The sequence below is a fragment of the Haliaeetus albicilla genome, chromosome 11 (genome assembly GCF_947461875.1).
Source record: "Haliaeetus albicilla chromosome 11, bHalAlb1.1, whole genome shotgun sequence".
Lineage (NCBI taxonomy): Eukaryota > Metazoa > Chordata > Aves > Accipitriformes > Accipitridae > Haliaeetus > Haliaeetus albicilla.
This window is the reverse complement of record NC_091493.1, coordinates 37,646,747-37,669,468: the sequence shown is the minus strand read 5'-3', so window position 1 is coordinate 37,669,468 and position 22,722 is coordinate 37,646,747. Positions and strand designations below refer to the sequence as shown.

The 22,722-nt window shown below is 49.0% G+C and overlaps 1 protein-coding gene and 1 long non-coding RNA gene across 2 annotated transcripts in view; one reads left to right on the top strand and one right to left on the bottom strand.

Annotated features, from left to right (window-relative positions):
* Positions 1-3,953: 3,953 nt before the first annotated feature.
* Positions 3,954-7,071, bottom strand: LOC138687810 (uncharacterized). Its single transcript, XR_011326946.1, has 2 exons — positions 5,009-7,071; positions 3,954-4,581 (listed from the first exon to the last, which is right to left on the bottom strand). It is a non-coding gene; the product is annotated as an uncharacterized lncRNA (long non-coding RNA).
* A 212-nt stretch (positions 7,072-7,283) lies between these two features.
* FAM53B (family with sequence similarity 53 member B) overlaps positions 7,284-22,722 on the top strand; it is a 52,314-nt gene continuing 36,875 nt past the window's right edge. Inside the window, exon 1 of the mRNA XM_069797183.1 lies at positions 7,284-7,390. The gene's annotated coding sequence lies outside the window, so the exon portion shown is untranslated. The remainder of the gene's footprint in view (positions 7,391-22,722) is intronic.

Sequence of the window (22,722 nt, the reverse complement as noted above, 5' to 3'; positions counted from 1 at the left end):
CTCTTCCAGGCTACCTCATTATTTGCCCAAGTTCATGGATTATTGAGAGCTTCCACTTCAAGCATTTCCCTACCGCTTCTGGGCTGTATATAGCTCCATAGGCAGCAAGTCTTCAGAGATGCGGTTCTTCTGCTTTACCTTTGGCATTACGGGGTCCAGTCATAAGGTGGAGATACACACACTAACGTCACCACTAAAATGTCATCCTGCTGCCCAAAGGTGTCACGGGCCTATTGTCGGGAGTCTTAAATGCTAGTTGTCTGAAGGAGTTTGGGACAGGAACATGTTTTCGCCATGGAGAAGGGTCCGGGCTTTGGCCGTAGGCAGTCGTCTTCACATCTTTGTGTTGTTCTGGGGCAGAATTCCCGTGCCTATCTGCTTCTCAGGTCAGTATAAAAGTTTTCTAGTAACATGCTCAATAAAGCTGAAAAGAGCAAGCCTGCAGATAGGTGCCTTTATAGGGAGGATGGGTAGGGAGTGGAAAAATGGAGCGGCTCTCACACCTGGAAAGGTTTTGATTCCTCAATTTGTCAAGGCCCCTCTTTAGCCTCAAACAAGCACACAAGCTATTGCTTGAAACTAAGGATTTCTGCATCCGAGTTTGCATATTCTTTCACAGGCCCAAGCACTTTCAAGTATCACTGGAGAGTAGAAAAATGCTTGTTAAACATGTTTTAGAAGATTTATTTTAAGGCAATAATAACCAAAGGCTTACTGTTTAAAATCTGCTCTGTTGGAAACCTGGTATTTTATGCATAATGGAGTCTAGGGAGGAGCTTTAATACTGACTTAAGCAATGGCTTTTTTCTGACTAGTAGGATTTGGAAATGACATGTCAAAGAATGTCCTTGATTTGGGGCAGTTCATCTTGCTAGATGGTTCTTCATGAAGGTGTGATCTCTAAATGTTGATGCTTTTCAGTGAAACACCTCTTGAAAAAAAAAAAAAGGAGGCAGAGGAATAAGCAGTGAGTTAGGAGGAGTGAGTCTTTGCTTGTAGTTTGGGCAGTGCTTCATGGTAGGTCATGAAGGCTGGTATCTTCATGACTACACGGTTGCGTGGCTCTTGGTTTCAGCTGCAACGCCAGACTACAGGAGAATAAATGCAGCCTTTGAAATATGTTCTACTGGTATTGTTTTGCTATCTGAGGACTGTGTATGTGATTCCTCTGTGAAACATGAGGTTTGTGGGTAGTAAAACTGACATCTTCTGTGGATCTCAGCAGCAGTTGAGCCCGCAGACTATTCTTGCAGTACCAACATCTGTGTTTGGCGCAGCTCAGACATCCGATACCTGACTCTTGATACGTGCTATTGCCAAGCAAACCACATTTAGGGATTCTCTTTTTTAGGCATTTACTGAGAGAGGCCATTGTAGTTGTTGTGGGGCTTGTACTACCGAAAGAGCTTGCAGCAATTTATGCTGGATTTTTACAGGGTGTATCAGGGATGTGAACTGTCAGGATGAAATACCTGAAAGAGGAGACCAAGTGAAATTAAGGAAATAAGTATTGATTTGAGATGTCAGATCTAGGGGAGTTTCTACACATGGGACTCTGCTAGAGCGTAGGGTAAATAGGTTCTCAAGACAAAAAGCCTTTGCCCTTTCAGCATCACAGTACCTTCTTGATGTAAATATTTGTATAATCATGTTTATATAAATTAAAAAGTGAGAAATACCAGACATGAAAATCATGACGCAACTGAATGAACACAGAAAATTCAGAGGGAAGGGTAATGTTCCCTTACTCCTTGACTTCCCTCTTGGTGACCAACTTGTTATTTATAAGAAAGTGTGTTCATTTAACAGTCCTTAAGGAGCCGAAATAGTCAACTGCATTGCTGTCTGTAGGCTGTTTTTTAAATGTTAATTTTTTTGGAAGGCTTAGAAGATACGGAATTAATATTCTGTTCTTGAACTTAAGTGTAATTCTGTAGTCTAAAATGAAGAATTTCTGGGAGCTACAATTTTTTTGAAGAGCTGTTGGGTTATGTCAGAAATACTAACAGAATTATGGCAGCTGCTCTTCCAGACAGGGCCAGCAATGATGAAGCATAAAATTATAGGCTTTCTATCCTCTCAGGAGAATATTTCTTCAAGTCATTATCGAGAGCATCAGGTTGAAATAAGTGTTTGCGTTATGGGCTCACCCTCTTGATTTCAAAACCAATGTTGCAGCACCATTTCTGAAAACCAGGAATGGCCAGCTGCCTTGATTGTATCGTAGGATTTAGGGTATTTGACACCTATAGCGACAGGAGACTCTCAGCTTTTTTTACTTTCTATTTTTCAAAATGATTTTAAAAAGGAGCTTTCAGATGTTTGGGGTTTTAATCCTGCCATTGCTATTTACAGGACAGCTGGTTATACCTGAGTTAAGAAGTGCGTGTCCCACCACACAGGTCTCAGGTGGGAGAGTCTCCGGAGAACAAATAAAGTGTGCAATAAACAGTGGTGTGAGCAGACTGCCCTACACCTTCAGTGCAATAATAAGGTATTTCAAAGATTGATCATAGGATACCAGTATGGAAGCTGTGTCTGCCGTACAGGATTTGCTGTACGGAACCAGAGCACTCTCTGAGGCTGGGCTGACGTCTTCACAGCGTTTGCATTATCCTTGTCTCTAAGTAATGAAAAAAGTTCTCTTCTGAGGGAACATGTCTGTGGCTAGAAATGGAGATGTTCTCTCATATAAATTGTGTCCAAATTATTTCAGTTCTGCACAGGTTTCTGGTGCAGGCTGTGACATTGGTGGGGCTGAAGGGTCAAAGGCCTGAATGGGCAAATGAGGTGATGAACTGAGACCACTCACTTAGCACAACTGGGCTTTGCATCCAGGTGTGCAGAGTGAAGCCACGTGTGTGAGGTGGATGGATACTCGTGAAGCTATGAAGCTGCTCTTGGCAGCTTCTCTGGAGTTATTTTTACGTAAGGATGAGTTCTGGAATAGCTTTTCTGGTACATTAGGCACAGCATGCTTTTCTTCATCGCTGACACTGGCTTCCATGTATTTCCACGTTCCAGGAATGCACTGGCAGCACTGTAGCCATTGTGAGGAAAATCTGCATATATATACTCCGCTATGTCCGTTCTACAGTGTTCCAGGATGCCTGGTAAAAGGCTGCCAAAATTTATGTTATTTCATACCAGACAAAATCTTTAAGTATGGTATTTAGCAACATACAGCAAAATTTTCAGTGTTTTGGCACTCGGATTGCTTTCCTAATCTTGGCATGCCGAAAGGTAAAGAACACAACTTGCTACAACAATAACTGCTTTATTTTATAGGCCCTCTAAGCATTTTAACATATCGAATCGTCTCCTGTAAAATATGTGGAGAGCACATAGAAAATAATCAGGCCAGGGCTTTGCGTTGCCGTAAGGAGATCTGCCTTTGTGCTCCCATTGCTCGCTGCCTTTTCTGGGGTAAGAGGAGAGGAAGGCTGCGCAGCGTTACCTACCCCTTGGCCGAACGGGTGGTACGGACACCTGTGGAGGGGATGGCTTTATCGTATGCCTTGGCTGGAAGTACGTTGAGCCTGACCTAACCCTTGTGGGTAGCAGCTAAATTGAGGAACAATTAATGGATACCTAGGGCTTTCAGTGAAAGGGGATGAGGTGTTATAGCTTCAAGACAAAGGAGAAGGAACGCTGGCGTGTTTTATTTGACACAAATAAAGGAAAAGCCAACCTGTGGCTTAATTTCCATTTGTTAGGTAACAGTATAGCTTGAAATGAGCCCATTTCTAGGTTACTGGAAATTAAACTGAGTGCTGTCAGGCAAACAAATGATGTAGCCGCAAGTTAGCATATAAATTCTGGATAATCGCAAGTGCATAAGCCTGTGCTGGAGAGCCAGAGCTAATAAACACTAGTGAGGGAACAGAAATGAACCTCAGCACAATCATTCCAGCGCCCAGTATTCATGGACAGTGTCACACGTCAAGCAGAGGTGGGAAGAATGTGCCTTTATTGAGTAATTTGAAATGTTGATAGGGTTGTGAACTGAAACTTCTCATTAGCAGCACAGAGATGTGCATGCATGGTGTGGTAAGCCTGTATCCAGCCTGAAACACCAACCAAGAAAAGGTGGGCTGAAGGTTTGTCAGTTAGATTTTCTCTAATGCTTCCCCTAAAACACAAGTTGGTGTTTCCAGCAGAAGGATCTAGGCTCTTTCACCCCAATTTGCAGGAGTAATTAACCTCGCTGACTGCTGCCCTACCCTAGGGTGCCTCAACTCCATGGGTATTGCATTTCTGCTTATCCAACGTAGCGTGCTGCTTTTGGGCATGTCCACAGCTGCCTTGGTTCTTGTGAATGATGGACAACTAACTCTTGGCTTATCTTAAGCTGATTCAGACACAAACATGGCTGACAAAGTGATTAGCGCAGTCAAGCGAGAGGAGGTTTCACATACGTATTTCATGGTCTATTTATTTTATCCATCAACTGTTTCCATTGCACCTAGTCTGGGGCAGCCCGTAGCTCAGCAGTCGTGCCCTCTGCCAAGGCAGGGAGGGAGGCGGCAAGTGAAGTGGGAAGCCGAAACACAAAGCTGTTGCATGTGTGTAGCAAATAACCTATGAAGTAAAAGAAGGATTTTTAGGTTTATCGTGTGCCAAATGTAGTAAGAACTACACTCCTCATTACAACCTTCTCTGCACAGCAACGCTTCACTTGTTTTGAGTATCAGGTCTCCTTGATTCAGATACTCTCTGACCTAGAACACATTGATCGTATTACAGAGATGTGCTTGTTCCCTGGGTATGAAACATTTGTTAAAAATACTTCTGCTCCCTGTTATTTAGATTCTGTGAATTTCAGGATTTCCCCTGAAACTGGAGTGTGGCTTCTGAAACTGGTCTCCATTCTGTGCTGTTGGAGACCTTCAGTGGAGCCAAAGATGTCCTTGTGAGTACGTGGTACCCGGCACAGCCGGGCGGCTGGGACATCAGCCTGCGACGGGGACACTCGGACTCTCTGCTTGGCTTCAGGCGAGTCTCTTACCTGTGTTCCTTGCCTGGCACGAGAAGCAGAAGGATAAAACCATAAATAACTGGGATTGCTCAGGTGCTCAGAACAGCGCAGAGTTGTAGGTCATCGTGAAAAGGACGCTTCTGAAATTGTTAGCAACCGTGGTGCATATGACTGGAATAACAACAAACTGGAGTAGAGAGTGAAGCATTGGAAAGGCTGCGCAGAAAGCAGGCTGTAACTGCAGCCAACTGTGCACTGGAAGTGAAGGAAATTGTGTCTATCTGTAGGGCTTAGCACTGTCACATCTAAATGTTTTAATGACTTGGACCCCAGTATAATTTCAGAAGGACCATGGGGATCATTAGCTTCTTTCCTACCCACAGAGTTTCCGTCTCCACAAGGAAGGCTCCTAGTCAGTGGGTAGCAAAGGCGCTGACATCTGAGACAAAAACACAAATTAAATCAGCTCAGAATGTAACTGACTGAATTTTCTGTCCACAATGACTAAACTCTCATGCCCAGTTCTTTAAAGCTTGAAAATTATTTCTGTCTTTTCCCCTTCTGACAAGGATCTTCTGCACTGTCACCAGAGCAGGGACCCATGACCAGTCTTTACATTTAAACAACGTTACTGAAAATACTGTCTGTGGAAAACAGGTTTATGCTTTGGCAGCAGGCTTTCGCACAGGCTGATAATGCTCCACAGCCAGCTCATCTGTCGGAAAGCACGGAGGATGAGAGGTAGAAAATGCTGGGTTTGGACTGAGCTGCAGACGCAGACAGAAAGCAACCTTCTGCTTGGATCTTGGAGACCAAGACTGCACTGTGCAAGGCTGCCACGGGAATGGATTCAATTACGCTGCAAGCTTTATTACTGAAATATTCAGCTGGGAAACCATAAGAAAACATTTTCAAACTTGATTCCCAAAGTTCTGGAAAAGGAGTTTGCAAGTGTTTTATTGCTGCCAGTCTCAGTACGTGATAAGAAAAGCAAACACTGAGTGGGATGGAGGAGCCTGATGCAAAAGCCCCTTCACATCATCAAGCCCTTTTTCCTGTTCGTAGTCCACTCATACCGGCCCCTCCTGCCTAATTTTATATGTAGCAAGTACAGAGCCACTTTTGTTGAGATCTGTCCTCGCTACGTTGGCAGGAGCTGCTCTGTTGTTAAATCTTCTCCCGCTTCTTCTGCTTACTTACCTCCTTTCTTCTTTATTACATTAAATACTGACAGTCTCCCTCGATATTTATTTGGCATCTTGGGCCGTGCACCAGCGGGGCAGGACATCCGAAGCACTGCCGAGTTACACGCCTAAAGCCTCCCTCGCCGTCCAGCACGCACATGCCTTTACTCGTTCCTACTTGCCATTGCCAGCAGCGTGCCCGGCCATCCAGCTGGGTGGATGAAATTTAGCCCCGGATTCATTCCTGATGACATCTGTGTTGTCTGCTCGCATATGTTCAAGATTAACGTTTAGGCTCTGTTTTGTAATGAGTTCTAAATCTCCCTTTTAGCTGTCATGTAGTTTCCTTGTTTGCTAATTACGCTCGCTTTTGGAAGAAGCCTACGTGCTGCGCGCGGTTCGGCTTGGATGGATGGAAAATGGTATTGTTAGGGCAGATTGCTTCTAAGGGCTGTCTCCCAAGCGAAGCCAAGCCGACGTGTCTTTGAATACTGCAGAGGACCCACGGCCACCTTCAGCCTGCCGGTATTTTGCTGAGCTTGTGTTCTGTCAAACGCCTCTTCCCCAAATAAACGCTGGGAAAACAGAGGAAGAGTGGGATTTTTGGCCGAATCCCACCGGCGGGTACAGCGGCGGGTGGTGCACACCTGCGATGCGCTGAAACTTGAGGGCTACTTCTTATGGGGGGGACCCTTCCATGGGGTCTGCTGGAGTCCAGCCCTCCTCCTCCTCCTCCTCCCGTGCCACCAGGAGTCACTCTCGGCCTCCGAACGGGGCCGCGGAGCCCCACGCGAGTCGGCACTAACGCAAGAAGGAGAGCGGTGCCTGCCTACACCGCGCCGGGCGCTGCTCGGACTCGCTTTTTTTTAAATTTTTTTTATTAATTTGGGGTTTGATTGGTTTGGTTCCCCCCCCAGACACCCCCCTACACACACCGGCTCTGAGCGACGTTTAACCCCCAGAACCTCAGCTCCTTTCCTCCCCCCCTTACCTCGCGCCGGCGGGGCCGGGGTTGGGGGGGGGGTTGGTTTATTTCCCCGCCGTGCTCCGCAGGTGCGGGGCCGGGCCCTGCCTCCGCCGGCCCCGCTCAGGAAGTGACAAGCGCATTTCCTCCTCCTTTTCCCTTCCCTTCCCTCCCTCCGCCCCGCCCGCAGCACGGCGGCGGCAGAGGGAGCGCGGCTCGGAGCGGTGCCCGCGGCCGGGCCGCCACCCACCCACCATCACCGCGGTAAGCGCCCGGGTCGCGCTGTCACTCGTGGCAGAAGGAGGGAGGGGGGGTCCCACCGTCTACATCCCGGGGAGCGGTGGACAAAGGGCGGTGGGGCGATCTGCCCTCCCCGGGGTCCCCATATACCCCCCCGCCGCTGCGCATCCTCGGCCCCGCCGGGGGTCTCCGCTTCTTCTCTCCGCTTCTCTCCCGTCTCCGCCCCGGAGGAGCGGGCTGGGGGGGTTTGTCCGCCTTTGTGCCGCCGAGCCCTGCGTCCCCCGTGTGCCACCCCCCCCCCGGCCCCAAGCCGGCTTTCGGCCCTGGTCCCGCGGAGGAGAAGCCCGGAGGGTCCGGAGGGAACGGGAACGGGGGGGGGGGGGCCGCCGGTGTGTGGCCGGGGGTTGCTTTGCCGGGATGCTCAGCCCTTGCCGCGGGAGAAAACCCTTTTCGGGATGAGGTCCCGGCGTGCCGGGGGTGTCGCGGGTGGGGCTGAGAAGGTCTCCTCTCCAAAGTTTTTTTTGAGCGTGGGGAGCAAGCGTGCCTCCCCTCCTCGGATTCCTCTGCCTTTGCCTCTCTAATTTCTTCCTCCAAACGCATCGACACGTGCTTTCCTTTCTCCCGGCCGAGAGTGATGTTCAGCCGGGCTGAAACTTGGCAGGTCGGGGGGCTCGGTGCAAAATTCCCCAGGCTGGGGGGGGGGGGCTGCAGCCCGGGAGAGCAGCGGCCGTGATTGAGCATCCCCGCAGAGATGCTCTCCAGCCCGGCCGGGGCCGTCACGCACGCTTGCCACGGTTTTCACGCCCGGCGTGGGTGAGGTAGCTCATGGCGTGGAGGAAGGGGTGCGGGTCTGTGCCCCCCACTCCCCCGGGGGGGTCTCTGGTGCTGCGGCGAGACACTGGAGCTCCTTGCTGTGGAAAGTGCTCTGGCAGCCGAGTTGTCCTAGAAAGTCTGTAAGTCTTGTTTCTCCATTCGGTGACGTCAGGTCGTTCAAATTAGACGCTACGTGAAGATTTCATGTACAGCTGTCCGCGAAGATTTCATGAAGCAGGGTTTTCTCCTCGATAATTTTAAGATTTGATTTACTCGACGGAGAGAGCGAGTTTGCGACAGCACGGTGTCTGTCGCTGGGTAGTGCCGCCGTCTCTCTCTGTGCCGTGCGGCCTCCACGGAGGCTGGTGTACCTTGGCAGAGCATCCCCTCCTTAGGAAATCCTCTGGAGTAAAAAGTAAGCGTAATTTGTTATGAAATAGGCTGATAGACCAAACTTCAGTTTGCGATTGAAACCAGATGTGCATATTTTCCTTTTGAATCCTCAAACAATAACAGAAGTCTATTTTGACAGATTAAAAACTACTTGCAAATTGCAGAGGTAGCGGTGTTTTGCGATAATACAGTAAAAACACGGAGGGCTGCGAGCACCTCCGCCCGCCTCTCCCCAATATCGGGTATCTCCGAGCGCAGGAGGCTGCTGCTGCATTCCCTCCGATCGCAAAGCGCAGATTCCCTTGGCTCGCCTCTGACGCGGGCAGAACTATTTAGCAGGGCTTGGCTGAGGGCTGGAAAAAGAAATAAAGAAACCCCCAAACAATGTAGATAATGTTTCTAGCAAAAATATTTGGGGTGGGTCACGAAACAGGTTAATTAGAATGATAGTAAAAAACCTGAATTTCAGAGCGGTTTGCTCTGTTATTACCTGTCGTGGCTCACTGTAGGCTTGAAGAGAGCTTCTGATTTATTTCTTTGGTTTTAAAAATCCTCCAGAGCCTGAGGATGCTTGCGGTGGTGGGTGTGTTAGACCCGGCTCCGGTGCGGCCGGGCTCAGGGATGCAGGATTAGGGCTGTTCACCCTATGCTGGAGGCATTTCTCTTGGAGAAGGACACAGCCTCCTGGCTTTCAAAAGTGGGGGGGAAAAACCCAACCAGAAAAAACCCAACCAATACAACCTGCTGTGGAATTGCTTCCTTCTCTCCACTTCAAAGGAGAGAAGGACACCGTGTGGGGCACGGCCACGCGTGCCGGCGGTTTTGCAGCTGAATCCCTGGGTCCGGACTTTCTCAATTCCAGGTTAAACCCGGAGAAAGGAGGGAAACTTTGGCAACTTCCCGCTCTGCACAGGGCCAAGGTGTCCAGGAACCGCGTCAGTTATAGAAAGCAGATGGCCTTTGGGAGGAAGATCAGGCTGTCGAATGAAAAACTTTGCGTGGAAAATCAGGGCAAATTGATTCAGTAGATAATTGATTTGTGTGAGTGAGATCCAGATTTTTATATATGGAGATCAGGCAGACTGCAGGACAGAGACAGCACTGATGTAGGCTAATGTTCAGGTGTGGATACCTGCATGAATAAATACATGTGCATAAAAAAATACACGTGCATATATACACACACATGCAAATAGGTAAACATATACCAATATAAATCCCCAAATCTGCTTCAGTTAATTATACATAATTAATTTTTTTAGTATAAAGGGCTTGCTTCACTTTCAGCAAAGGTATAGGTAGAATGAGACATACAGTTTTTTGCCGAAACACCTGTATTTCTGTGCAGAATAGGCAGGATGGACCCTGTCCTGAAGGGGGATGGAGGGGAATTGGGTTTATCCAATTTGTCCATTTTATTATTACTGGTTGACTTCGGATTTCTCAAATGACAGCTGCGTGGTTTGAGGCTGTTCTTCCTTTTTCTTTCTTTCTTGTAATGTTGTATGGAGTTTCTTTACTTCATCGGGATGGGGGTAGTTTGTACTTCCCTTGTAAAATCTCAAGTAGAAAAGAGGGCACCCTAAGTCAAAAGGGCCGGTTTTGGTCTTGTTCCCTTCCCCCTTCCGTATCACATGGTTTATAGAACGATTTTGCTGGGAAATAGTCCTAATGAACATTAATCTGTGGCAAAGCAGACTTTGGACCAACAGGCTGGGGCAGGGCGAGGTGCCAGAGATGCTCCTAGCTCTTTGGAGAGCTCAGCCTGGAGAGGTCGAATCTCCTTCCCACGTCCCAGGGGAGGGAGAGGGGAAGCAGAGCCTTTGCATCAGGTCTACCTTCACCAAAACTAGGGTTGAAATAGTTGAAAATACCTCCAGAAAGACAAGCCCACGTTTTGTTCCCGTGGCTGTGGGGAACAAGGCCAGCAGAGGAGCTGGGGAGGTTACTCCTTTCTAGCTCCTCAAGCGAGCTGTCTTCTTGGCTGCCTTTTTTTTTTCTTTTTCTTTTTTTGCTCCTTTCTCTCCCAAAACGGGGAGGAGGAGGAAGAGGAAGCAAGCCTGCTGACTCGGGGAAACAGAACAAAAAAAACCAACCCCCCCCCCTGCCCCCCCCCCAAAAAACCAGGAGGTCTGACGAGTAGCAGAGGGCCGTGACTATCGGCGGTCTCACGTGCCTGGTCCGATGTGATGGTGGAGCGAGGCGGTGATAGCCGTTTCTTGGCAGCCTCCCCTGGCACGCCGCGGTTCACGTCGCGGGGGTCCCCGCGGGGCCGTGCAAAAATATCACCAAAACAACAGCTCCTCCGGCGCGTCTGCTCCCCGGAGAGCTAAATATAAACTAATGGGGCAAAGAGAAGGGAATTTTTCCACCATGCTACTCATCTGTGCTTGCGAGCCTGCTGGGTTATTAAGCCTGACGGGCTGCTTCCCCCTGGGGAACCCCCCCTGCCCGAGCCCGCTCCCCGCCGACCCCAGCATGGCACGGCGAGAGTGCCACCACCGCTGTCTTTAGAGATGAGACCTTCCCTAAATTCCTCGAAAGCGGTCAGGGCAGCGGCAGACCTGAGCCCTGGCTCTCTGGTTCTGCACTCAAGTACCCCTCTGAGCTGTGGCTGTGTTATAATTATGAAAAAGGACTTTTCCAAGGTCACACTATGTGTCCGCATTTGTAGCCCGGCTGCCTGCGACCCAGCTATTTGCTTAGAGCAGCAATGCAGAACGTGGCTCTGGTACAGTGAACCAGAGAGCAGATCCTTGGGCTGTTTTGTTTTTCCAAACTTTTACGAGTTGGCTGCCTTTAGAGAGACAAAAATTCCCAGGCAAGAGCTTATTTCTGAAGCTCTGCCAAGCTGGTGCGAGCTCTGATAGTACAGGCTGTGGATGCGTGAACCTTTAGTCATCAACAGGTGAAGCAGGTATTGAAAATTAAGAAGTGTCATCACGCAATTAATTTACAGCCAGAATTTCTCCTGGCTTCAGGTGGTTCATCCACGAGTTTTGAAGCCTATGAAGTTTGCGATGTTAGATACGTAAGATACCGCACCTTAGGCATCTAACATAAGCTATATAAGATAAATAAGGTTTGATATGTTAGAAGTTTCTGTTGAAACGCACGGAAGGAGGAATCTGACCTGGACGAGCACCGGAGCCGGCATGAAGCATGGCTGCTCCCGGCACCGCAGGCTGTGGGTCCCTGCGCAGGGTGGGGGGTACCTGGGTGAGTTTGGCTCCCTAATCGCTATATTTGAGCGGTGGTTTAAGGGCTGGTTGAGGGAGTGCAAAAAATCTGTTCTGGTGCATTGAGTTTCTATGCCCCCTTTCCCCCAAAAATATGCCCGAGGGAGACTTGGTCATGGTTTTTGCTTTTAGAGGATTAAATATAGCAGCATCATTGGTGTCACTCCTCTGTAGTCCTTTTGAAGCATCCCTTGGGCTATATCATTCCCTGTATCCGTGGATCCTGGCCATAGCTTTTGCTTTCAGCAGCCAAAGTTCAGGGCTTGCGCTGTGCGGTAGGTATGGGACAGTGGTGAAAGAAGAGTTTTACTTTGTGGCCATTTTGTGCTTATATATGGTTACGTCTCCTAGGGTTTGTAAAAAATGAAATCTGGCGAACTTCGATCCGGCAGCTGGAAAACTTGCTCTCCCTCTCTCTGCTCAAAACCAGCCCTCGAAAGGAAGGACCAAAAATCCTTTCAATGGCAGCGGAGGAGCGGGGCTCAGGGCTGGTGGTGCAGAACGATGCCGCTGTCAGGGTGCACCAGCAGCTTGCTCTGGTCTCAGCCGCTGGCCTGGACTGGGGGGGTTAGGAGACGCACCCCTCATCCTGCTCCTAAATCCAAGGTCTTCTGAGGGACGAGTTAAAGCAGATTATGGGCTTCCTTGCATTTAAGAAATTTCTTTTTTTGTCCTTTTTCCCATGACAACTCTTGCAGTAACCCGAGACAAGCCTTCGTGCTCCTCTGCCTCAGTTGCCCCAGTTGTACAACCGCTGTCGTCGTTTTTCTGCACCGCTGGGAAATGTTAGGGAAGGGAAACGGCATTAATGAAGACAGCTAGGCTTGTCTCGGGTTGGGACAGCTTAGCAGCGCAGTTAGGCCAGGGGGTGGGAGCAATTTCTCGTTTCAGGTGATGTGGGAAAGTCACAATAACTGTGAGGTTTGTATTTGTGTGTTTACCTTAACGTTACTGAAAATAGCCTCCTGGTGTGCTGGGTAGTAGTTGTCCATGCTATAAAATTACTTCAAGTATATATATTATTAACCCCAGTATTGCATGCTTTTTTTCTCTCAGCCATTACAAATGAATATTGTATAACATTTTTGAAAGGACAAGTTTTAATACTATTAAGTAGATGCCAAAAGCTACAATTGTGTGCCAAAGCTGAAGATCCGTTACAATTATGGACATACAGAAAGCATTAGGAATATCCACGTTTGGTTTTGCAGCCTCTCTGTTAGTTCAGAAAAAGATTATCTCTTTATTGGACTATCAGTTGTGTTATAATTGAAATACAGTGTGATGGATGGTACTTCTTGGAGCGAAAGTATTGTGGTTAATGAAGATTTACAGTTACCGATAGCTTCATTTAGAAACTATCACCCACGTTTTTCGTTGCGCATGGTTTATATTGTTGGTAGAAGATTACTTTTCCCATGGAGGTTTCAGGTGAATTGTTAAGTATTTTAAACTTAATTTAAAAAAAAAAAAATTCCAACACTCCAGCGTGATGGATTGCGCTGTTGATGCCCTCCCTGTGCCCGTCTCTTGTGTACCCCCACGATAGACTGTGAAGGTGACAGAGGACCGTACTGGGACATGGGGACTGCTGGGCACGGGGATGGAGCAGCTCAGTCGAGGCGTAGGGCAGCAAGCCAGGAGAGCTGCGCTCCTGGACACTGCTCTGTGTATCGCTAGTTTTAGTAATTTTCTGAATTAATTCCTGCTGGAGCATGTCTTTTAGAAAAGCCATCCAGTGCAGAGAGAAAAACACAGCAAGGATTGAGAACCTGCCGCAGCCATTTATTATGCTGCTAATTTATTGCAGTGATTATTGTCCATGCTGTTCAGGAAAAAATTGCACTTTACCCTTTGAATCTGCCTAGTTCCGACTTCCCGCAGTGCCGGGTGGTTACAGCGCAGGTCTGCTCCCTCTGAAGGACCTGCTCGGCATCTCCTTCCCTCTCTGAAGGCGGCCAGGTCGTTCCTGAGCAGTTACCACTCGATGTTCCCCCCAGTCTTGCACTGTACCCATGTCTTCAAGTCCCTCAGTTACTACTGGGGTCTTCTCCAGACCTTAGCCAGCCACGGCAGAAGGCTCCAGTTGCCTGTAGTGGTCATGGAGTGCAGAACACAGAGGCAATACCGTCTCTTCTCCTCCTGGAGATCCCCAATTTATCCAGCCTTGATAATCCACTGCACGGTGCAGGAGCCTGGGGATGTGCCCCTGCCTTTGAGGTGAGTGTCTTTTACGTAATTTATTTCTTTAAGGCGTATCTTAACATCTCAGTTAAACTGTGCTGGTTGCCTCTCTCCGTCGTGTATCATCAAGTTGTTCTCCGTATGTAGTGCTCTGCCAGTTTTGAGTCACTTACACAGCACTGATTTTCCTGTTTCCTTCCCAATTACTGCCAGAAATATTACATGACATAAGGTGAGAGTCTAGTTCTTGCTGAAGCCAGTACTGCCTGTTTATTTGCGGGTCTGTTTGAGATGTGTCAGTTAAGTAGTTATCGATAACTGTCCTCCATTTTGATGCGCTTTAATCAAGTCCGTTTTACCAGCGCTCCCTTGTACCGGCACAAAGCCATCGAGTGAGATGAGAGCTCTTTTCTCAGGGTTGTTAGCTGTGTGTCCTGACTCTCTGTCCTTGGACTGAAACCGGAGCCTTGCAGGGCTCGTTTTCTCAGGGCCATCACATTTACCATGCTGGCTTGTGCCTGTCCTCTGGGAACATCGGCGGTGATGGCTCGGAAGACTTTCTGGCACGATCGTATAAAAGTTGAAGGTGTAAATTATTTGGAGCCGTTGTTTAAGAAAGATCTATATTTAGTGCCTGCTGTTTAATATCATCCCGGGTTACTCTTGACAAATGTGACCATATCGTTTTACTTTCTCCTTAGGACGGCATTAAAGTGTATATTGACCATTTCTCCCTTTTCTGCATCGTGACTGATGTTCCTGCCGTTCTTTCTGACTGCGGAGCAATGTTGTCAGTGGGACTTCTGGTTGTCCTTAATGTCTATAAAAAAACCCTGTATCTCGTTTTCTAACAGAGCCTGATGTTTAACTTGCAGTCTCATGCATTTTAAGGTGGTGTCAGTATTTTAGGGACTTCAAAATGATTTACAAATTCTAGGATTCATTAATTCCTTCGCTCATTAATGTAGCAAGTTGATAGGTGTTTTTCCATATGATGAAGGTGGACATTTTTGCTGCCCTCTTTGTACTGGGCAATCATTTATGTTTGTGCACTGACAAAATACCTGGCATTGATTCCCTTCCCGATAGCCTGCTGGCAGCTTTGGAACCGGGATGGGATGCAGCATTTAGGTCAGTTCTCCTCGGGATGCCGTCTCAGGAGGGGACTTCATGGTTCACACCACGCTGGTGCTGGGACTGACCTCTCTGTCCTTTGTGCTTCCCATTTCCACGACACCGAGGAATCCGTTTCTCCTCCTGATTTTCACCTGTGCAGTGGGAAGGATGTGGAGAGTATCCAGAGATGGAGACTCTTGGGGTGGAAAATGCAGATTTTGGTTTTGTTTGGGGTTTTTTTTCTTTTTTTTTCCTGCCTTTACTGCATGTTCACACTGTCATAAATGAGCTCGAGGAAGGCTGGGCAGGATGGTGTTTCTGCCAGCCCAAATAAAAACAGGGACTGTTTTCATTTGCGCTTACTGCTGGATAGGTTTCTTTCCCTTATCTCCGAGACAGGCTGCAAAATCTGAGCTTTTATGGGTGCCAAGCTATAGTGGGGCTCATCCTGGTGGGAATTAGGCACCTCCAGGGGATGAAGCATCCCAACACTGGGAAAACTGTCCTCTGCAAGCATTACTTTTCTGGCTGGGCGATCGCCTGGTGGGGTACCTCTCTGGAGCCATACCCCAGGCTTGCAGCGGCATGGGGGAAAATGTTCCGCTGCCCGGCCCTCGGGCAGCCCCCGAAGGAGCCAAACCTGCAGGAGGTTTGGGCTCTACGTGCTGCTGACACCTCCCGGGAGCTGAGAGTGTATTATAGCAACAGATTCTGTATTATTGCAGCCTCGCAAGCGTCTCCCTGCAATATTAAAAACACCAGCTGAAACCCAAGTCCAGACTCTCAATGAATGACTCTGTGGAAATGCTGTCGGGCGCGTTTTGGTGCCGCTTTGGCTTTGATTTAAATGGGTAAACACGGTGAGTGGGTGTTTGCTTTGACTTCTTCCTCATAGCGAAAGACTTCCTTTGAGGGAAGGTGAAGCCTCCAGTACTATTCCCCATCCCAGCATGGGACCATTCTGCCCACAGCTTGGTGCTGGTGATGCCTTCACTGCGTGCCCAGGCCCCGTGCTGCCAGGTTTGCCCAGCAGCAGTGGGAAACCCCTGATTTCCCCAAGCATCAAGGATGCTGTGTGCCCATGGCTCTGCTCGCAGGTACAAATAACAAATAACTCGCAGAGTTTGGATTTCTCCGTCTGGATGCGTCGTGATCATCTCACCCAGCTGGGATGATGCTGCGGGACGTCCTTGGCTTTTGAAGTCATCTCCCCCCTGCTTGTCCCACACTCTTAAGCTCTGTTCCCCTCAAAACTTCCCAAAATCACCTCCGGCTTTGGCTGCACCAGGTTTATGTGCTGGAAATAGCCTTGCCATGCAGCGGGAGGTTGCTGGAGGAGGCAGGGTGGTTGCAACCCGTCGTCTCTGTGCCCTGCTGAATTAGGAAGAGCCCCTTCTCCTCCTCACGCATTCCCCCTTTGCCACCAGAGCTATCGAAACCGGCTCCTTGGCAGCCCGTGCACGTAGGAGCTGTCTTCTGGTAACAGATTGTTATGTGTTTAATGAACCCGAGGAAAACAAGAAATTTGAAGGCTGAGGGGCGATACAAGTTTGCTGTTCGGTCTGCCAAATTCGTGCTAATTCAGACAACTCACAGATGTTTGGCTCCTCGTTCATTAAAGAGATTTATGTAAGATGCAGGGCTCAGAAATTTATTCCCGGTGTGCCAGAGAGATGGAGGTGGCAGCGTGGGCAAAGGTTTCCCAGCCCCAGAGGAATCCTTCCCTCCCTCCGCGGCCGTGCCACTGCCGTACCTTCCTCTTGCCAACATTGATGGCAACGAACGGACAAACAGCAGGGAAATGTGCCTTTCAGTCGCTAGGAGGATTAATAAAGGCTCTAGGTTCGTCTTTCAGGAGCCGAGGAGCTCTTTGAAAGCTATTTTTCAGCTGAGGAATGACACTCCAGAGATTGCCCGAGAGCTGAAGTACTTTGGTCTGATGCAAACAGTGGTCTCGTAGGGTTTGCAGTTGACGGCCGGCATGTGTGGTACCCTCTGTGGGCACAGAGACCGTCTGCTGAAAGCAGTGGAAATTCTTGAAATGTTGCCTGCCTAGTTCAGGTAGATAATTTCAATTTTTGGAAGGTCCTGAGTGATTATTTTGCTGGGCTTCACAGGAAGGTTCTGCAATCTTAGGGTATTTATTTATCCATAAAGGGGAAGTGGTAGGAGATGATGTGAAGTCTGGCAATCGATGCATACATCAGTATTTCCCTGCTTTGAATTCAGATATTTCTTTAGGGGCCATCAGCCTCTACCTATTCTGCAGCTCAGCCTCAAAAAAGGGAGAAACCTGACTTGCGGGCAGTATCCAAATCTGTTCGGAGAGCGATGATGGTGTTCTGGCGCTTGGCAAGCTTTCCTCAATTATGTTACGAGATGTCCCAGATCTTGCTCGTGCTTGGTCCGTGTGGTGGTTTTTTGGTGGTCGCCGATGAGTAGAAAGCATTATAGTCGGCGTTGCAGCGCCGAACTTGCTCTGCAGCTCCAAGATGTGCAGAGACCCCGAGACATTTGGAGTAAGCAAGGAAGCCCGGGCTGGCCAAGAAGCTCCCCCCCAACCCCCAGAGCGTTATTATCTGGCTGTAAGTACGTGGACGCCGTGTTAGAGGTAGGTATTAAGATGGGTTTATGTGCTATTTGAAATTGTTTATGCTTGAGAAGTGAGTCTGTAAAAATGGCGTGGTGGGGCTGTGTTTACTGTCTCCGTCTCAGACATTTTGGGTTGTATATGGGAAAAGAATATAAGGAAGAAACAAGAATTGTTTTTTGTGTCTGTTTACTAGAGCAGCACGCTCTGAGTGGTAATTAAAAGTAAACCTGGACTCTGCTGGCTTGTTCAGCGTCCCTAGTTGTTGAGATTAAGCAGCCAAAGCAATTCTCAATTCAGCAATTCCTCAGCTTTTGGGAGCGTGGCCAACACTCACAGTGTCTCACAGACCATTGCAAATTCTTGTAATAAATCTTACAATAGGGAAAAAAAACCCCCAAAAAACAAAACAGAAAGGTGAGATGGTTTGTTGGACCAGCAGGCTGGACTTCTGCTTCTGCTTCAGCTGCTCTTCTCCAGAGACAACCCTTGGCCCAATATTTCCAATATTCCTTGGAAATGCTACTCAAAATTAGAAGCAATCCCCTAATGAGTGGATTAGGCGATGATTACAGGTTTGCTCAAAGAGAATGTGCCACTTCTACAGTCGCTGAGACTAAGAGCATCCTGTCGGATATGTCTATATGGCCCACGCGGTGCCGTGCAGAAATACTGGCAGCGTGCGTCCCCAAGCCAGCGTGGCTGCTGGGAGGGCTGCGTTCCTGGGGGCGTCCCCTGGGACCAAGAGATATTGAAGACCCCATGTTAGTGCTCCGAACGCGTATGCTCTTCATTGTAACTACCGTGCATGAGTTTTTGTGCAGCGAGCTGGGTCCTGCGTAGTCACGTCGCACCTCTCCGCTGGAGACCAGCAGTTTCCTCGTTTGTGCCTCTCGCTTGCCGGTTGCTGTTTTGCGATGACTAATTTTGCTCTCTTCTTTTCCTTTTCAGTTGCCAGGGAGGAAAAGGCAAAGTCACTGCCAGCACCATTTTCTTCAAGCTAAGATGTTGAGACAAAGCACCTCTGCCCCAACCCTGTCCTTTCAGTCCCTTTTCGCTGCTCGTGTGTAAGGGAGTCTTTCCCCTGCCACTCCTATTCCCTAAGAGCACGGGGGCAATAAACCTGATGTGTTTTACTCAACTAGACGGTGTGTAATTTTCCTTAATTGCTCTTATTTCTTTTCAGTGAGAGCTTGCCTGCAGACGAGGTCCAACCCAAACGTGCAGGTCTGTGTATGAGCTTGGACTTCAGGCTCTCCCTCGATGCTGCAGGTGTTTGGACGTGTGTTTTGGGGCTCAGGGTGCTGGGGACCCGCTGCCTTGCGTGACTTCGGCGTCGGGTTGAGGTAGTTGCCCCGGCGCTTGGAGCCAGGGATTGGACTGAAATTATAGATATTTTTATTTGCTTAGTAATTAATTTACGGTTGTGGGCAGGACCCCGGTACATTAGCTGTTCCTGGTAGCGAGGGTTAACCTCAGACCTCCGTAAGCCAGGTTGCACATGGCCGTCTGCAGTGGCTATACATCGTATTTTCTGTTCCTAACATGACCCCTCGAGATGGATGCTGTTGTGTTAAACCTCGGGCTCCTTCTGGCTGTGGATTTTGTTAGTGTGGCTGCAGAGGTTGGCTCTGTGCTGGCAGCCCTGCGGCATGCGTTGGTGAGAACCTCCGTTCCTGTGTAAAGCTGTCAGCAACGAGGTGACGCGGTTCTCAAAGCCATGCAGACCTACGGAGTAATGGTCATCTTAAACACAACCCGTCGCTGCTTTCCCCTTTGCTATGCCGGCCATGAAAAATGTTAAGTGTAGGCAAGTCTTTTACTTACTAATTAATGCCAAAAGTACGTCTTTATCTTGTTAGCCCTGGAGAAGTCTAGTCTAGCTGCAAGCAGAAGGCCGAGGAGGACATTTCTTTATTCATTTTCTTTGGCTGGTAATTTCCGAGTAGCTGGAGCATGTGGTGAGCCCAAGGCTTTGCCGGGCAGGAGGGGAGCACTGTGCGGGACGCGTGGTCTCCTGCCTCTTGGCAGGACCGTGCTTGCCCTTCCAGGAGCTGGGGAAGACCCTGTGGAGCAGGAGGAGGTAACTACGGGCTCAGGGCAAGACAGGACAGTGCTGCAGCCTTTCTGCTCCGAAGGCTGGGCAGCCTGGGGCAGCTCTTTCCTCTTGACGGAGTCCCGGGGGACGATCCTGACGCGGCTGCATCCGTGGAAATTCTGTCCTTTGAAGTCACGTGCGCTGACTCATGATCCTGTTTACTCGGGACTAGTCCATGGGGCATTTTCAGAGCGTAAAGACTTCTTCTCGGGCCCCGAATGGCATGTTTCACGTTTATTGGAGGTTTTTACCCCGTAACTAAAACCAATATTCACTAACGATGTGGAAGAGTGCTCAAGCAAGAGGAGCAAACTGCCCAGACCTGAGCACCTCTCAGCCCTGCTGCAGAAGGCAAATTATTGCCCGAGTGAGGAAATGAGCCCACACTTAGCTACATGCAAATGATAGGCTTCAAGGATTTTTCCAAATTCGTAACACAATGAATCCACAAATTGAAGATGTACCTGTCGGCATGGTCCAAAGCACCGATGGTGAGACAGGCTGTGCAATGAGGAGATTCAGTGTAGCCCCAAATCCCTCCTAAGGAGCGGGAGGATGGGGAGGGGGGCATGATTTTTAGCGTGGATAAAAATTGCAACGTGACGCTCTGTAGAATGCCTTAAACCTCACAATTTTCAACTGCAGTAACCAGTTTTGGCTATTTCCCCCAATTCCTTGTAAGTCACCTGTGATGTTATGGGGGGTTGGCTGGCTGCAGTGTGCCTGGGCTCCGCAACAGTCCGTCTGCACGGAGGAATCGCGATTTGCGTAGCAGGAGGGGAATTTCTGGTTAATTGGTGAGGTAGGGGGTGTGGTTAAGCCTTAGAAACCTGCTCAGAGTTTGACCCGGAGGGATTAGGATTGGTTCTTCAGTCGTGGGCGTCTAAACTGCGTTAAATAAACTTTGCGATCACGGCAGCATTTCACTCAGCCCATCGTTTTCTGCTCAGAGGAGGCGAGGTTGGTGTTTTCCACTGCCAAGCTGCATTTACTGCTTTTCCTCTCGGAGAGCATTTTACATCAAACTGCTACGTCTGTCTTTGCTCGCATTCGTTGCTCCTTTGGTGGCATTTTGCAACTTTTGAACCGGCGTTACTGAACCCTCCTGCCCTGTGACAAACCTCGGGGCAGCGGCTGCCAGAAGATGCGCTGAGCCGGGAGACTTGGCTTGCTCCAGGCTTTTCTCCCGAAGCACCTCGTGCCTTCGTGTAGCATCAGCGTTGGCTCTCCAGAGCTGTACAGCCAGAGTTCACGGTGTGGCGTTGGGAATATTTTTTTGCTGAGCTGAAGCACGCTCTCAGTTGCACCGTAGCGTTTTGGAATGATGCTGCTGGTGGCGATGGAGCCAAGTCCGCAGCTACACCGAGGATGAAGGCTCGGCTTGGGTGTTTGTCCTTCCTCCTCTTTCACGGAGTTTGGGAGGGATTTGGAAGAGGCTGGAAATCCTCTGCCCAGAGAGGGACGGGCAGCTCTTGGTTCCATTCAGAAAGTAAAGGTCAGGAATGCTTCCCTTTTCCACTTGCAGGCGTTTAAGAAAACTTTCTGTGCTGTCAAAAGGGTGCCTGAGTATTTTTTCAGGCACAGCACAGGGAACAGTGCTGGGGCATGGGGTAGGAAGCGGGGTCCCGCATGGGTTGTGGCTTTTTCACTGAAGGCTTTGAGCAGCATTAAAAATTCAGCAGGGGCGGGTGATTTATATTCCGAGAGTGATCCCGCTGTGCTGTTTGCAAGGTGTATCAGTATGCAAAATACGGCTCCGGCGCCTCGTTCCTGTGTGCCCTTTCTGGCTGTAAATAGGTTTTATGTCAGTGTGTGTGTCTGGAGATGGATTATTGGAGCTGGACAGGGGTTGAATGTTTTCTGTCCAGACGGTGGTGGTCCCACAGCAAGTGGAAATCTGCGATGCTGGTCCTCAGTCGCCTTCCCAAAGAGTACTGCCGGAGGTCAGATGTACGGGTATGCGATGCTGGTTACTGTTCAGGCTCCCTCCAGCCGTGGCAGAGCATCCGACAGACAGTTTGCTAAATCCCGAGGTCTTTTCCATCCATTTCAGCGTAGCAGGTGAAGGGGGGTAAGGCTGGGTGGTGCTTGGAGTCCGCTGCGCCAGTTGTGGTGTGGGGAGTGGGACCTCCCTGCAGGGAAGGGCTGTTTGCCCACGGCGAGCAGTTCTGGGGCTGTACTCCTTGCTGGTACCTTGTAAGGAGCGTATTTATTCACAAGCATTACCTTTCAAGCCCGTGGGTGAAAGTTGGGTCATCTGACTTACTCTTTTTGCAGTGTAATTTTTTCCAAGCCCAATACTCTGTTGCTGTGATACTGGCCAGAAAGCAGCTCTAAGAGAAGCCTCTTTCCACCTCTGCAACTGCAAAGATGACACAGGCTTCCGCTCGGTCTCTATTTTGAAGTAATACCCATGGAAAAAGCATAGTGTGCTCAAATTTGGGGATTTCCATGTGCTAGTGCTGCTCGTGGGTGCTCTGTACAGCTCAGGAGATCGTGTCCATCCCAGCGGCTGTGGCCCAAGTCTAAACTTAACCGTGATGGAGGGATGGAGATAGTTCCTTTATCTGATTGCAAATGAGGAAATACATTTCTTAAAATAATTAATGGTCCCCCAAGAGTATGTTTTTATTAGCATGTGTGTGTGTGTAAAAGCCTCCAGTCTATAAATACACAGTAGTTTCCTCCTCAGAATCAATAGGGAGAACGTCCCAGGTCTGCAGAAGCGTTTGTGTCCCACAGGATTTGTTTGCATCGAGAGGACATGACTGGGCAGGACTGTGCCGGGTCACGCCATGTGTCGGGAGCCCGGTGAAGCAGGATGGGAAGCCAAAGATCACATTTCACTGGAAAGTTTTCCTTTTTATTGCAGTTTCTCGGTGGGGATGGTTTCAAAACCCAACCAAGAGGTAGTTAAAAGAGC